This window comes from Amphiura filiformis, chromosome 10 (genome assembly GCF_039555335.1).
Source record: "Amphiura filiformis chromosome 10, Afil_fr2py, whole genome shotgun sequence".
Lineage (NCBI taxonomy): Eukaryota > Metazoa > Echinodermata > Ophiuroidea > Amphilepidida > Amphiuridae > Amphiura > Amphiura filiformis.
The window spans coordinates 38519029-38534852 of record NC_092637.1 but is presented as its reverse complement, the minus strand read 5'-3'; positions in this window follow the sequence as shown (position 1 = coordinate 38534852).

The following is a 15824-nucleotide window of genomic DNA, read 5'->3' as shown; positions in this document are numbered from 1 at the left end:
TTTCGCCTGGAAAAGGTCATCAAACTTTACACGGAGTCAAATTTCAAACTGGCTAAAATTGTGTTATAAAACCATGAAAACTGCTAGTCATAAAGAATCATTCGTTTTGACTCGTGGAATAGAAATGTTATTTTCAAATTGTTATAATGTCAAGAACGTGTGCAACTGTTGCAATAACATGTATACACTACTCCGTGGTGTTTTGTCAACTTTCGTTGTGGCATTAAAATTAAATATTTCGACGGTACAGTTCTTTCAGACTCAGAGACACCGTGTATATGAGACATTCAGGCCCTATTGCAATGAAAGAACTTACAGTGAGAATTGTACACATGCTGTTAAAATTATCAACTTTTTTGCACGTAAAACATTGTTCTTTTCACATTATCTCTGTATCATTACATTAACAGTCTGCCTAAACTTCAAAGTATTCTATTTTTTTAAATCTAATACAAACAGTCACAGATGATGTGCTTCGTCATGATCCTAGAGCGGTTGTTGCACCGCAAAGGTTAGGTAAACTGTAGGGACTTTCCGAGTAAAATCCCCGCCTTTCTTTTTATGGTATTATTTGAGCACGGTTAATTCCCAAGTTCCAAATTTATTTATTTATTTATTTAATATAATTGCGGACCAAACATGTCCGAATTTCGAACGCCAACCGATATAGCTCGATATGGCCAAAGTATGAATGAAAATTCGCCTAATGTAGGTGACTTCATGAATATTTATTGGCAACAAATTCCAATGTTTCAGTGCTCTAATCAGGCACAATAGAACAATAAACCCTGCAGTGCGTTGATTGCTACGGCCTGTTGAAACAAACATATCTAGCAAGTTACCAAACCCGCCATTTGGTACCTGGATTTGGTAACCCAGTTGGGCGATTTCAGAAGATTTGGAATACCAAAATGGACACAACATTAAAACTTTTAGGAGTAGAACCGCGGTGTTTCTATTTTTTAATTATATTTATTTTCTCTCTCATCAATAATACTATTATCGTATACATGTTTTGTTTTATGATATTAATTTCCTGATTAATGATTGAATTGAACAAATAACAAGAAGGCAACGTTATATTATCTTATTGAAAACGTTGTAGTTTGTTAATAAAATAAAAACACTTATTTGCTGTTGATGTTCAAAATGGGACGAAGTTTTAATACTTGAGCCGAGGTGGGGGCTTTTTAAACTTGCTGCTTTCTTTACGTAGTTAACGTTTTTTGAGGGGATTTCCTTTCCTTTTATGAATGTAGCCAAGCTTGTAAAGTCATCAAGTTACGAAGTAGTCCATGAAAAGAACAAAGCGGAAAATATATATTTGAAATTATGTTATTCTTGATTTATGACATTAAATTATTTAATAAAACTTTATCAGTCGTTTATTTTAAAACTTGCTGGTCACAACTACCACGTGACTCTAATATATATATATTAATGTACTTTCATATGGACACATTCCTTGCGTATTTATTTATTTATTTATTTATTTATTTATTTATTTATTTATTTATTTATTTATTTATTTATTTATTTATTTATTTATTGGATGGGTCTGCGACGGTGTGGGCCTATTCAAAAGTAATTTTTTTCAACTTGTTGTTTCGTTTTGCTTGTTGAATACAGACAGAAGGATATTTGGAAACTTTTAAGTTTGTAGCATAAACGTGTGACCGCAGAATATCAGGTTTGAAGTTACCTTGATCAAAGTATACAAAGGAAGTTTATAAATTTCACAGTACAATATTCATGAGCAGAGGAGTCGAACAAGTGAATCTATATTTGAAATGTGGTTAAGATAGCCGAATAATCCTAGGATTTATTCCCGGTGACAAAATATAGACAATCGAAATATTTCCACCGAGATTACCAAAGAATAGACACTCCAGTTATGTATACATATACCATAATGCATATCGCATGCATATTGGCAACAAATTCCAATGTTTCAGTGCTCTAATCAGGCACAATAGAACAATAAACCCTGAAGTGCGTTGATTGCTACGGCCTGTTGAAACAAACATATCTAGCAAGTTACCAAACCCGCCATTTGGTACCTGGATTTGGTAACCCAGTTGGGCGATTTCAGAAGATTTGGAATACCAAAATGGACACAACATTAAAACTTTTAGGAGTAGAACCGCGGTGTTTCTATTTTTTAATTATATTTATTTTCTCTCTCATCAATAATACTATTATCGTATACATGTTTTGTTTTATGATATTAATTTCCTGATTAATGATTGAATTGAACAAATAACAAGAAGGCAACGTTATATTATCTTGTTGAAAACGTTGTAGTTTGTTAATAAAATAAAAACACTTATTTGCTGTTGATGTTCAAAATGGGACGAAGTTTTAATACTTGAGCCGAGGTGGGGGCTTTTTAAACTTGCTGCTTTCTTTACGTAGTTAACGTTTTTTGAGGGGATTTCCTTTCCTTTTATGAATGTAGCCAAGCTTGTAAAGTCATCAAGTTACGAAGTAGTCCATGAAAAGAACAAAGCGGAAAATATATGTTTGAAATTATGTTATTCTTGATTTATGACATTAAATTATTTAATAAAACTTTATCAGTCGTTTATTTTTAAAACTTGCTGGTCACAACTACCACGTGACTCTAATATATATATATTAATGTACTTTCATATGGACACATTCCTTGCGTATTTATTTATTTATTTATTTATTTATTTATTTATTTATTTATTTATTTATTTATTTATTTATTTATTTATTTATTTATTTATTGGATGGGTCTGCGACGGTGTGGGCCTATTAAAAAGTAATTTTTTTCAACTTGTTGTTTCGTTTTGCTTGTTGAATACAGACAGAAGGATATTTGGAAACTTTTAAGTTTGTAGCATAAACGTGTGACCGCAGAATATCAGGTTTGAAGTTACCTTGATCAAAGTATACAAAGGAAGTTTATAAATTTCACAGTACAATATTCATGAGCAGAGGAGTCGAACAAGTGAATCTATATTTGAAATGTGGTTAAGATAGCCGAATAATCCTAGGATTTATTCCCGGTGACAAAATATAGACAATCGAAATATTTCCACCGAGATTACCAAAGAATAGACACTCCAGTTATGTATACATATACCATAATGCATATCGCATGCAGGAGGATAGGATGAAGCTATATGATTTCTAATATAGGCTAGTTGACTTTTATTTTATGAGAGGAGAGAGATAGGGTGAGAGAGGTGGGGTGGGTGCTGGTGGGGAGTGTGTGTATGTGTTGGGGTAGGAGAGAGGAAAAGAGAACAGAGAGGAGAGAGGATCGGAAGAGGGAAGGGAAGGAAGGAGGAGAGTAGAGCGCGTGAGTGGAGTGGAATAGTGTGTATGGGAGGGGAGATATCGAATGCAGGGGGGAGAGGCGAAGGGAGACACTGGGGAGATGAGGAGAGTGAATAGGGGAAGAGTTATATAGGTGAGGGGAGAAGGGAGCATATGAGATATAAGAGGTATCATGTTGTGCTTTCCCGGAACTCATAATGAAATCATCTCCATCATCATGTGTTGCTTATGTCTCATACAAACAAAAAACAAACAAATAAACCAAACTTTTTATGACCTTATACTTCAGCACCCATGATGCAGGAAGTATAAGCTTTTTAAACTTTGGAAAACTCGACCGAGTTTTTTAATGGTGCAGGTGCAACTTTCCTGCGGTAATAGCGCCCCCTCTGAATAAATTTCCATAATTGTCACGTGATCCCGCTACGGCGGCGCTATTGGAATGAGGTTGCAACCCAGTCTCCCGTTTTTTAGTTGTATATATATCACAAATAAGTAGAGTGCCCTCTATTGAATGCAGATAACTGTTGTTAAATGCTGTTACATTGAGGTTAAATTCTGAATGTTAGTTGCAAGTCATTACTATTTTCAGCTTGCGGTTAGGGTTAGGGTAATGGATACGGTTTTAGGATTAGGGTTAGGGATTAGGGTTAGGGTTACTATTATGTATTAGGATTAGGGTTAGATTTGGTTAGGTTAGGGATTAGGCTTAGGGATTAGAATAAGGGTTCGGGTTAAATTGCCATAGTAATGACTAACCTTAATGTAGCAGCATGAAAGTAGCTATTTCTTCTTAAATTCCTGCAATAACCTTTTAAAATACATACCCCGTAATAGAGCTTATTCACGTTACTCATGTGTGTCTTCTAACAAAAGGCGCTGGTTCCTGTAGTATTCCTCATTCAAAACAATTCATTGCACGATCTCGGAGTTACTTGCATGACTTTGGCGGGCTATTTTGAAACAGTCATGGTTGCACATGCAGGTACTTCTTTTGAAAATCCTAAATAAAGCATAGCAGTCGCTGATAGGATATGCAGCTTATAGCACACGGATAAATTCTATTTCCCTCATTTTTCAGGCATGCCCTCTATCGGGGGCTACTTTATAGTTTTAAGTTTAATATTGATGGATATTCCAAACCGCAGCCTTCAACCTTCAGCAATAATGTTTGCGAGCACTACTGTTTGTTTTTTTTACATAACAATTGGCATTATTTGGAGGTCCATAAATGCACTTCAGTTGATTTGAAGGCAATTTCACATGCATATTTGAAAATCGGAAAATCGTCAAAATCTTCGGGCCCTCATCATTTTTGAATAGTCAAACTATGATACAGGTCTGTGGTAAAGTGCTTAAATAGCTGTTTATGCAGAGGTGAAATTTCATAGTTGGTCAAATCTTAAAAAAAACATACCCATGTTTTGCTCTCATCATAAGGATTCAGAAAAAAGTATAGTTTGACGTGTCTTCGACATACATTTTCAAATTTTGGGGTCCACAGGTGTCTACAGTTGAAAATGCTCCAATTTTAATCCAACTGAAACGGTATTGGTAAATCAAGCCAACGCATATTATTTTTAGGTAATTCGCTTTTCATTTTTCTATCTAAATCGCGTAGTATCCATTTTAATTTCATTTCTGCATTACGTCATATAATGGGCTGCCTATTGGCCGCTACTGCCCATGCGCGGTGTAGGGAAGGAAACCCGTTGACATCCGGGGGCTTGTCATTCTTGCCCTTGGCTGCAGATGCGGGAGGGTGATGTTTGCGTTGTATTTACAGAAGTAGTAGCGAGAGTAGGATGACAGAGTGTTAAATAGGGGTGTGACTGAATCTTGATGTTGTAAGCTGTAAATAAGTGAATAAAGTATTGCTGAGGAACTAGAAAGAGTTGAAGAACTCCGGAGAATTAAGGTGCACTTCTGTTAGCAAAGGTATCAAAGGTGGGGTTCTGCCCCCCCCACGACTTACCTACGTCTCACTCAGAATTTTCGTGTTCCCATTTTTGGGAACTGGTGTCAACCTGGCCACCTGACTTTAATATTCAAAATCACCGTCCAATCAGGTTTTGCACTGAAATACACATTGAGACAGTTCTAATAAAAACATAGGTTCGTGCTGCTCATCTCGTCCTTTCGGCCGTCCCGCCACACAACTGGTCTCAAAATTGTTCCTTTGGCAAAAATGAATCAAATTGAGAAAGGTTGCATTGTTTTGGATGCTTGTTACATACTCTCTAAATTCGTAAGATTAAACATGCTAATCTAGCGAGCGATTAAAATTTTTTATAATCTATTAGGATTATGTTTGATTGTTTTTAATCCAAAATTGATTATGAAAAAGTAAAAAAACGGCGATATTACTTAATCTTTCAATTGATTAGAAATTAGTCTTAGAACAGACCAATGAAAATATGACGTGTCATGTCAAAAGGAGACACTTTTGGGCAGGATCGTAAATAGAGAAATATCCAAAAGTTTGCCTGGGGTGATTTTTTCACAATTTGGGTTTGTTGCGAATTTGTGATGTTATTAATGTTTAGAATATTGTCTGATAGTTTCAGACCGGAATATAACTGGCATCTTGTATTTTTTGAGAAATTTTTCAAGGTAATTCCTACTCTCAACATTGTCAATAATATTTTCAAAGGCCGATATCTCAATTTCTAATTTTATAATACCATAACTAACAAACTCAATATCTCAGTTCACTCAGGAATGTCCGATTTCATTGGGGAAACGGCGTTGTGGAGCAAAATATCTCTTTATTTAAGATAGGCCTATGTAAAATCCTCAAAATTGATAACCTGCCCAAAAGTGTCTCCTTTTGACATGACACGCCACAAATGCTTAAAACGCGTCATGTGCTGCAGTGACTCTTCATTTCTTCACCGTTGCTGCGACGCCATTTTTTCGGTGCGCAGTGGCGAGGGTACACGTATTGAAACTGCAATAGATATTACTCCGTCTCAATCTACTTTAGCAGGCTTTCCTGATTTATGAAGTGTTGAAGATTTGGAAGGTATGTTTGCATGATAACTAGTAAATAGCGGGTGTGTGTGTGTGTGGGATAGACGTGCTGTTGGCATGGTTTGAGTTAAGCTTTAAAGCCATATTATAACATTTCTGTAAAAATAGATTAGTATTTATTTTCCATAAAATGTTAGCTTTTAATGTCAGATATGGCCACTTTTAATTTTGAGCCGAACAAGTGAGGTAAAGCGAAGAAAATTGGAATTTACTACTAGCGCCAATGCATGTTACTCCAGCACCTAAGGCTAAAGTTTTTGAAGATTATCTTTGTTTACTAAAGAACATTACAATTTTTTGAGGGCATTCTTCTCAGCAAATGTTATAATATGGCTTTAACTGTCAGCGAGCCGCGCATTGGAGCTGACTCGTGAGTTAAGCTTACGCCAATAAAAATATCACACACGTACAATTCAAGACTATTATCAAGCAAACGTGCCGTCCGAAATCTTCAACACTTCATGCAACTGGAAAGCCTGCTAAACAATGCTAAAGCAGATTGAGTAATAGCCATTGTATTGTCAATACCGAAGCAAGGAAATGTACATGTAGGATAGATTTAAAATTAATCAAAAAAGATTATTTTATTAATCCAATATGATTATTTTATTAATCCAATTTGATTATAATATTTTTACTTTTTAATCCTAATAGATTTGTCCGTCAGGACAATCTCAAATAGATTAAAAAGTTAATCTTTTAGAATGGCATTTTAATCTTTCGAATTTAGAGAGTAGGTAACGTCCCAAAATAGGTCAAGGTCAACAAGGCTCAAGATTTAGATATTTGTCATTGTGTTACCAAGGTAACAAAGCCTCTGAGATATGGCAAACTATTCTTCTCAGAGTAATCCGAGATAGGTATGTTCATAAAATTTTGAAGTTCAATATTTTTAGCTGAAAGTTCTTTCATTTGAAAGACAATCAAATTACCTAAACAATAAGGGGTCAATCATGTTTCTAGTGCATATACTTTTGAAGTTACATGCAAAAATAGTGTCACCAAATTGTCCAAAATTGTGTGTGTGAAATTGTGACAGCAGGCACATGTACAATGTACACTACTGTATGTGACCCCAGATGACCTCCTATTCTTTACTGTAACTTGGTCTTGATTTACACACAAATTGCTTTTGCGCTTTAACGAGCGTCCACTTGGTGGAACATAGATTGCACTATGTGATAGCTTATGAATCCATTATTATGCCAGTACCAACATAAGTCAACATCACTTAGGTTTTGGTTGTCAAAATTAATTTTTAGTAATTTTTTCCATTGAGCCCCACAGTAAAGCCATTTTTGGATCGTACAGGCACATTCCACTTCCCTATGGACGAATAGCGCCACCTATAGTGTGTGATGTGAGCCTGACTATCCGAGATCATTTTTATCAAAGTCAGAGAATTTTGACATATGCATTTTCCCCTATAACTCAATAACTGAATATCGGAAATTGGTCAAACTATACCTTTTTCTGAATGTTTATGATAAGAGGAATACATTGGTATGGTTTATATTAAAATTTGACCAACTTTGAAATTTCACCCACTGCATAGCGGCCATTTTGGATTTATGCAAATTATGCACTTTTCCACTGCTGGGATTTTCAGAGACTTTTGATGTGTTATTATTATGCTTTTCTGAAATGAATGGTGATTAAATGGATTCTGTTGCAATTAGCGGTGGGTGATTAAATTAAAAGCTTGATTTCTCAACGATAAGATGCATTTGCATCAGGTAACCATGACCTGAGGCGTAAACTGAAAAATCAGGTTCAACGTGAAATAAAAAAGGCCAAGGAGTCTTACCATGCTAATAGGATCAGGAATTTACAGAAAACTGAACCTAAAAATGGCACCAGCAAATAAAGGTTGTTACCAACTCCAGTAAAACTAAGCTCAGCATGGACATCCCAGGTATTGACGATTCTGACTTGAAAGGTAAAGCTAATGCCATCAATACCAAGTTTGCTCAGGTATCTGAGGGTCTTGACCCTTTAAATGTTAGTCATCTGCCTGTTTACTTACCTGCTGAAAAACCTCCTCAGTTGTATCCATGGGAGGTTTTTGCTTAGCTTGGTAAACTGAAGCCTGCCAAAGCTGCGGGGCCTGATCAAATTCCTCCCCGGTTAGTAAAAGAGTTTGCATATGAACTGAGTGTGCCCCTGACTAGTTCTTAAATAGTTCTTACTCAGAAGGTAAAGTTCCAAAACAATGGAAACAAGCAATAGTTGTGCCTAATCCTAAGCAACTACCCGAAGTTGCCGAAGGTTTTGTTGCGGGGTGGGTCCTCGATGATATTCAGCATAAAATTGATGAGCGCCAAATTGGCAATGTTAAAGGTGTTTCGACATCCCATTACCTTGTTAGCCTTCTTCACCATCTGCATCAAGGCGCAGAAGGAAGTCACAATGTTGGAACGGTGGTCCAAACGGATTTTTCCAAAGCGTTTGACTTGGTCGACCATACCATCCTTGTTGATAAGATAATCCGCTTGGGAGTCCGTGGGTCCATCGTTCCATGGATTTGTGATTTCCATCATGATAGGCAGCAATGTGTTCGCTTTAATGACACTCTTTCAGACTATGTTCCACTTCATGGGGGAGTACCTCAGGGCACGAAACTCGGTCCCATTGGTTTCAGATTCTCATAAACGATGCTGCTAAAAATTCCACTTCTAGTTGTTAGAAATACGTGGATGACCTGACATTTGCAGAGAATGTAAATGGATCGCAACCCTCCAGCTTTTTACAATCTGATCTTGATCAGTTTACTGAGTGGTCCAAGGGTAATTTGCTCAAATTAAGGGAAGAAGTGCAGCAAAAACAGCCATTTTGGTCATATTTCATTGCCATTCCAGGTAAAAGAGCAGACTTTTTTCATTCACATACTTTTTATTCCACAAAAATCGCACTTACGGTTCGCAAGAAACTGCAATTTGAAGTGAAGTATCTTGCTCGATCAAATGTATTATTAATGTATTTTATTGTTTTTCAAGCAGTGATATTTATTATGTATTTTATTGTTTTTCAAGTGGCGATATATAACAATTTTACAGTCAAAAATCTGTATCTCAAAAACCAAATAAGCTTTTATCATGTTATCTTCACAACATATTGTAATAAAACAAGTGCCTGCTTTTTTACATGTTGTATGTAATAAATTGCCATCTAATTTGCATACAAAATTAAAAAGGTGTTTCTAGATGTTTTTTAGGATTTTTCTCGTTTTTGCATTTTTGCGCCTTCAAAAGAGTAACTTGAGACCAATTTACGACGGATTTGAATGAAATTTTCACAGAATGTGTGTTTTGTTATTTGTAAAAAAAGTGTGGAAGTAGATTTTTGAATTTTATTTTTGTTTTGACGCACTGTCACTTTTTTGTAGGTCAAAAAATCGCATTTTTAGGCGTTATCATGTTTCAGACTCTTTTTCCGAAAAATGAAGCATTTTATAAAAAATCTACTTCCACACTTATATTTTGCTGCTTTTTAACTTTCATTTAAAGAAAAAATTACATCTCTAGCATCTACGGTTGCGTTCCGTTACTATTTTGAAACCCGACACCTAAAATCCAAGATGGCCGCCAATTAAATATGCAAATGAGAATTTTTTTTGCATTTTTTTGATTTTTTGGTCTCAAGTGTCATTTACACCAAGTATGAAGTTCCTAGCATGTTTAGTTTAAAAAAATGATTTTTGGTGCACTTCTTCCCTTAAATCCCTCCAAATATCAGGCCCTCCAAGTATGCTTCAGTAAAAATAAGCCCCAGGCTGGCGACTTGAGAATCGGCGCAGAACCACTGTCATACGTCACGGAAGCTAAGGTCCTTGGTATTTATCTTCAGGACAACCTCAAGTGGGACACCCAGGTTAATAACATGCTTAAAAAAGCCAATAAGAGGTTGTTTATGCTATAAAGGTCCCTCAAGAGGTTTGGCTTTGATAGTGAAGAGCAGAGTGTCATTTACAGTGGTTATGTTAGACCGATTCTCGAGTACGCCAGCAACAATGGCCAGTGTTGTGTGGCATTCTAGTATTTCAATTGAACAATCCAAAGACCTTGAGTCTAATTCAAAAAATAGTCTGTAGAACAATCCTGGGAGGAGATTACAGTTCATATCATGATACGCTGCTCAACTGTAAACTTGACTCCCTGTCTGATAGGAGGGTGGTGCACTGTCGTAGGTTTGCTGAAGAGCTACCTAAAAATGAACGAACACAGTCATTAATCCCTCCTACCAGACTTGAGCATTGAGAGTCATGGTCGCAATGTGCGCAACTCCCACAATTTCTCCCACAAGGACTGAGCGCTTTCGGCTGAGCCCTATCCCATATTTTGTTAATCTTTTAAATCAGCAATCTCCTCTTGGGATTGTTCTTCATTGCCATGATTGCTTTTTATAGTCTGGTGCAAGTGTTATAATATTTTTGACATGTTTTGAATTTAAGTATATTTTGATGTTTTTTCAAGTGCAATAGTATTTTGGTTATATTAATATTTGTGTGCAATATGGTGCTTTTCTGATCTAATACTTTTTCCCTATTGATGCAATTTTTGATGTCTTTTAAAAGTTCTTAAAGTGTTTAATATTTTTAATGTTTATATGTATGTTCAAATTGTAATTTTACATGTAATTTGGCCGTTTGGCCACGATACGTGAAAAAATAAAATACCGATAATACCGATAATAATAATAATAAGTGGTGGTGATTAACAGTCTTCCAATACCCGAAACACAAGTGATGCAAAGTCATTTTAATAGATGTCAGAGACTAGTGATATCGATAGCGCATTCCTGAGTTCATATTACTTCACCGCTGATAGACCTGGATGGATTCATAATTATAAATGGTCAATTTATTTTCAATATTGTGCTACGTGTATGACAATTCATATACAATCTGTTCTTTTGTCATTAATTAATCAGTTGCAGGCATCTCTCTGTGTTGACCAATCATTCATTCCGTCAGTACCGTACCCTGGTCTCAAAATGCTGCGAGGAAAGCAACTTTTCAAAATTCAAAAATAGTACACAAAACTTTCAGAGGCATTTTGCTATTCGAAAAACATAGGGATCACAAAAAGTAAGTATAAGTAAAAAAAATCAAACTTTTGTTTGTATTAGGACTAACAAACAACATGGACGAGAAGCTTAAGATATATATTGAGGATAAATTAATGAAACTTATAAATGTGTTGAATTCTAGAAGGACAACCGATATTAAGAGATCAGGGTATGAGCGGTATTAAGAATCTGAAAAAGATTTGAAGAGGAAAGTGTATCCTGCCGATGCGTCAGGAGAAAATTATTTTGTGACGACGGATATAATTCGAGATTTATATCAACAAGCATTGGGCTATTCTAGAAATTAAAGGCACCCGCTGAAGAAATCATGGGATTCCCAAACATTTTCACAATTTTTTGCTCTGAGAATTCCACTCCCCACAAAAAAAGATAATTATTTTCACAACCCTAAAGAAGACATGGGAATTCCCAAGAAAAAGACACCCTTTTATTTTAGGCTTGGGAATTCCCAAACATTTTGGCAATAATTTGCCGGTCTTCTTTAGGGACACTGGGAATTCCCAATTTGTTATTACTTTTATTGTCAAAAAGGGAATTTATGGTACAAACTTACCTGTTTTCTTTAGTGGTGCCATTAATTTCTGGAATACCCCATTGAACACAACACTTAATGAGGATGGATATCAAGGTGTCGTTGCAGAAAAACTCGACATGACATCGCTACATAAAGAAGATACATGTTCTCTCCGCAGGGGGGGGGAACGTTTTGACAGTCCCTCATTTCAATATATAGTTTTGGTTTCTCTATTGTTCAGAAACCAAAAATCAAGGGATTAAAATGTGGAGATAAACTGGTTTGCAATCATGACACTATTGTGCTGGGAGGACACAAGAGGGTATATATAACCAAAAGTATGATGGCCTATAACCATACGTATATAATAGCCTATTGTGCTAACATTTTCATTATCGGATATCTATCAACGCGGGCGACAGTTGCTCTCTTCCGTAGGTGGCACACTTTCATGACACCTTATAATTACACCCGAGTTCTATATATACGAGGCCTACATGTAGAAATCATGTGCATATATTGAGGGGTGGGGGGGTGTTTTGTTTATTTGTCTGAAATATAAACGATGCATGATGATGTAGATGATTTGATTATGAATTAGATTATTCCCCGGAAAGCACAACCCATACCTATGTTCCCTCCGCCACCTAATATAACCTCCTCCTCCCCCTCCCCACACTCGATATCGACTCTTCCCTATTATTCCACTCCACTCTTGAGCTCCCCTAGGCCCTCTCCCCTCCTTCCCTTCCCACTTCCAATGCTCTCTCCCTCTGTTTCTTTTTCTACCTTACCCTTACCCCCCCCCCTACACACCATCTTTCCCTGACGATCTCTTCTATCTCGAGTCTCTCTCTTCTCCAATAAATAAATTGAATAAAAGTCAATTTAAACCAGCTTTCTATGATATTGATCTTCCCTCATGGGACATGCACATAAATAGAGTTGTGTATAATAGTGTTTATATCACTCAAGTCAAGTGTCTTTTGTAATGTATGTGGAAATATTTCGATGGTCTATATATTTTCACAGTGAAATAAGCTAAGGCTGATTCGTAGTCTCAAGTCAATGCTTTCAAACTAAATCAATGCTTTCAAATGTAGACTGCTTTGTTCGACTTCTCTGCTCGTGAATATTGCACTGCGAAATTTAAACATTTCTTTTGTATACTTAGATCAGGTAACTTCAAATCCTGTAATTTTCTTCGTCACACCACTTATAAGAAACTGAAACCAAAACCGAAACTATCTGTCACAAATGTTTAGTTTTAAACAAAAGGTACAAACAATGAGTTCGATATCTTGTGATTCAAGTGGTTAGGCAGGACAATAGGAAACCACGTGACCAAAACCAAAACCAAAACTAAAACTAAATATTTGAAATGAGGCAATGCATGGAACTGGAAACATAGATCGTGTGTTTAAGATGTGGGCGATTTATAAAAATTTGCAAATCACTGAATGGGCCTTACATCAACAATGCCCGCACATTCTGCCAGACAATGACGTTACAAGTCAACTCATCTGTACATTATAACACAAAGCTATAATCATCTTCCCGTTATGATGTGTACTGAGTAATTAAATTTAATTATTTAACTTTGCTTACAAGCTGAAAGTATGTCATGAGAAATGTAAGATAAGGGGGAAACCTTTGGAAGCAATCATGCAAGAGTTTGTGTGTTATGGCATGTTTTAGGGGAATTCCCTTTCATTCATCAAGTGATCAAAACAATTGAATCTTGACATAGGACAAACGCACGGCGCATGCGCGGACCGGGAACTTTGAAGAAATCGGAAATGTCAGTTTTCGATGTAAACAAAGAGTTCGTACATGGAAACTATACTGAAATTTCACCTTTTTACTGTCTATAAATAACGCGATCGGATGAAACTAACTTGACGAATATAATCACTACAATCATGACTTTTATCAGCATTAATGGTTTGGCTTGGTAAAAAAAAATAATATCGAAAAACATCGTTTTACATTCCGCCTTCATGTCAAAAAAATGAACGTAAATTTCCTCATAATTTTAGTGCAAAAATGTTGCCAAAACCATGCCAGTGGCAAGCTGAGTTTTTCATTTTAGGACCTGAAACTAAGAAATAATGTTTGGAGTGGTGTTTTCTTATTAAAAAATTCTGAGACGGAGGATTGGTTCACTGAAAGTGAAGTTACAAAGCAAAATACGGCCGGGCATGATTTTCCCAAAACGACCCGTATTTGCTCAGTGCACAGTAGGTAAGCTTGAACGTCTCACAAATTCAAAATGTATCTAAATGTAGTAGCTTGTAGTGAAGCTTCAAATTTTATAAGGACCCTGTTTACCCATAATTTTTTTTTATTTACATGACTTTGCATCTTGCAAAATGTGAATAAATTCAGTGCATTTTACATTTTTCTCCATTTTCAATAGGTTTGAAGTCAAAAGTTTGCCTATTTGAGTCTGGGCAGTCGGACATTGTCATTGGAGATATTATAGGCCTATTTTATATATACGAGTCTGTACAATAATTATGAGCCCTTGGATTGGAAGGGTAAAATTAGGGGAAAAGATTTTTGGCAAGCCTCCATTTCAATAAGTTTGAATGCCAAGTTTGCATCTTTGAGTCCTTGGAGATGTTGTAGGCCTATGGTGTATTATATGTACAATAATTATGAGCCCTCGGGAGGGTAAAATTGGGGGGATAAGATTTTTAGCAAGCTGAGAAGGGGCACAAGCAATTTTTGGTAGGACGAGAGGGGGTTGGGGAGGGAAGCAATTTTTGGCACATATTTACTGGCACCTTTTGGAAAACAATTGCAGAAATATTAAATATGCAAATTTCCTGCTCGCTACACTCCCATCATATTCATTATCATCGTTCATCATTAAAGGTTTATTACACAATTGTCATTGCAGTATAAAAACTGAAATGCAACAATTTTACAAAAGTACACACATATAAAAATACATAAGTATAAATGCTAAAATACAATGTACATATAAATACAGCAAAAACATGAAGAAAAAAGCAAATTACATAGTAACATCCACACATTCATTTTCACCCATTCATCCACACCCCCCCCCCACACACACAACATATTACCATGATTACTGATAAAGGTACATACAACTACGCAATTTGCGCGAAAAAGAAAACAAACTAAAGACAATTGCACTGGAGACATCATTTGGTAAGGTGGACCATAACCTTGGGAAAGTGGCCAAGAGGGAATTATGGAAAGCATCAGTTCGGCTGCGATGGAAATGCCGGAAATCTATGTTGCCTGCTTGTCTGGAGGAAACAGTATTAAGCTTGCTATAGTCACCCCAGCTAATATTGTATTTATTCCACAAACATATAACAGCAATTAAACATAATGCAAAGATAATCAAAACGAGAAAGAATGGTGGGGAATCTCAAGGGCCTGGAACCTTGTGCTTTAAGAAGGCTTTGACTGCTAGGGACCAGGAAAACAGTATCTAGTGAACCTTCTCTGGACCCCTTCCAGCTTATTTTTGTGACCCTCTCTGTTAGCCCAAACTGGAGCACAGTATTCCAGGATAGGTCTCACCAGAGCAAAAAAAAAAAGCTTCTTGATGGTATCCGGATCATTTGATCCAACCGTTCTTTGGATGAAGCCAATGAAACGTTGGGCCTTACTAGCATGACTAGTGATAGTGTCAACATGGGGACCCCATTCAAGGTTTGAAGACAAGAGAACGCCGCACAGTGTCGACGCCCTATACGATAAATATAAATTTAATACTCCGTTGGTGAGCGACGGGCGAGTGGTAGTGAGCGACAGGCGAGTGGTATTTCACTGAACGCAAGAAACTGAAGGAGTTCTATCTGATTGGCTAGCAATCGATCGCTTAGGTCGCTCAGTA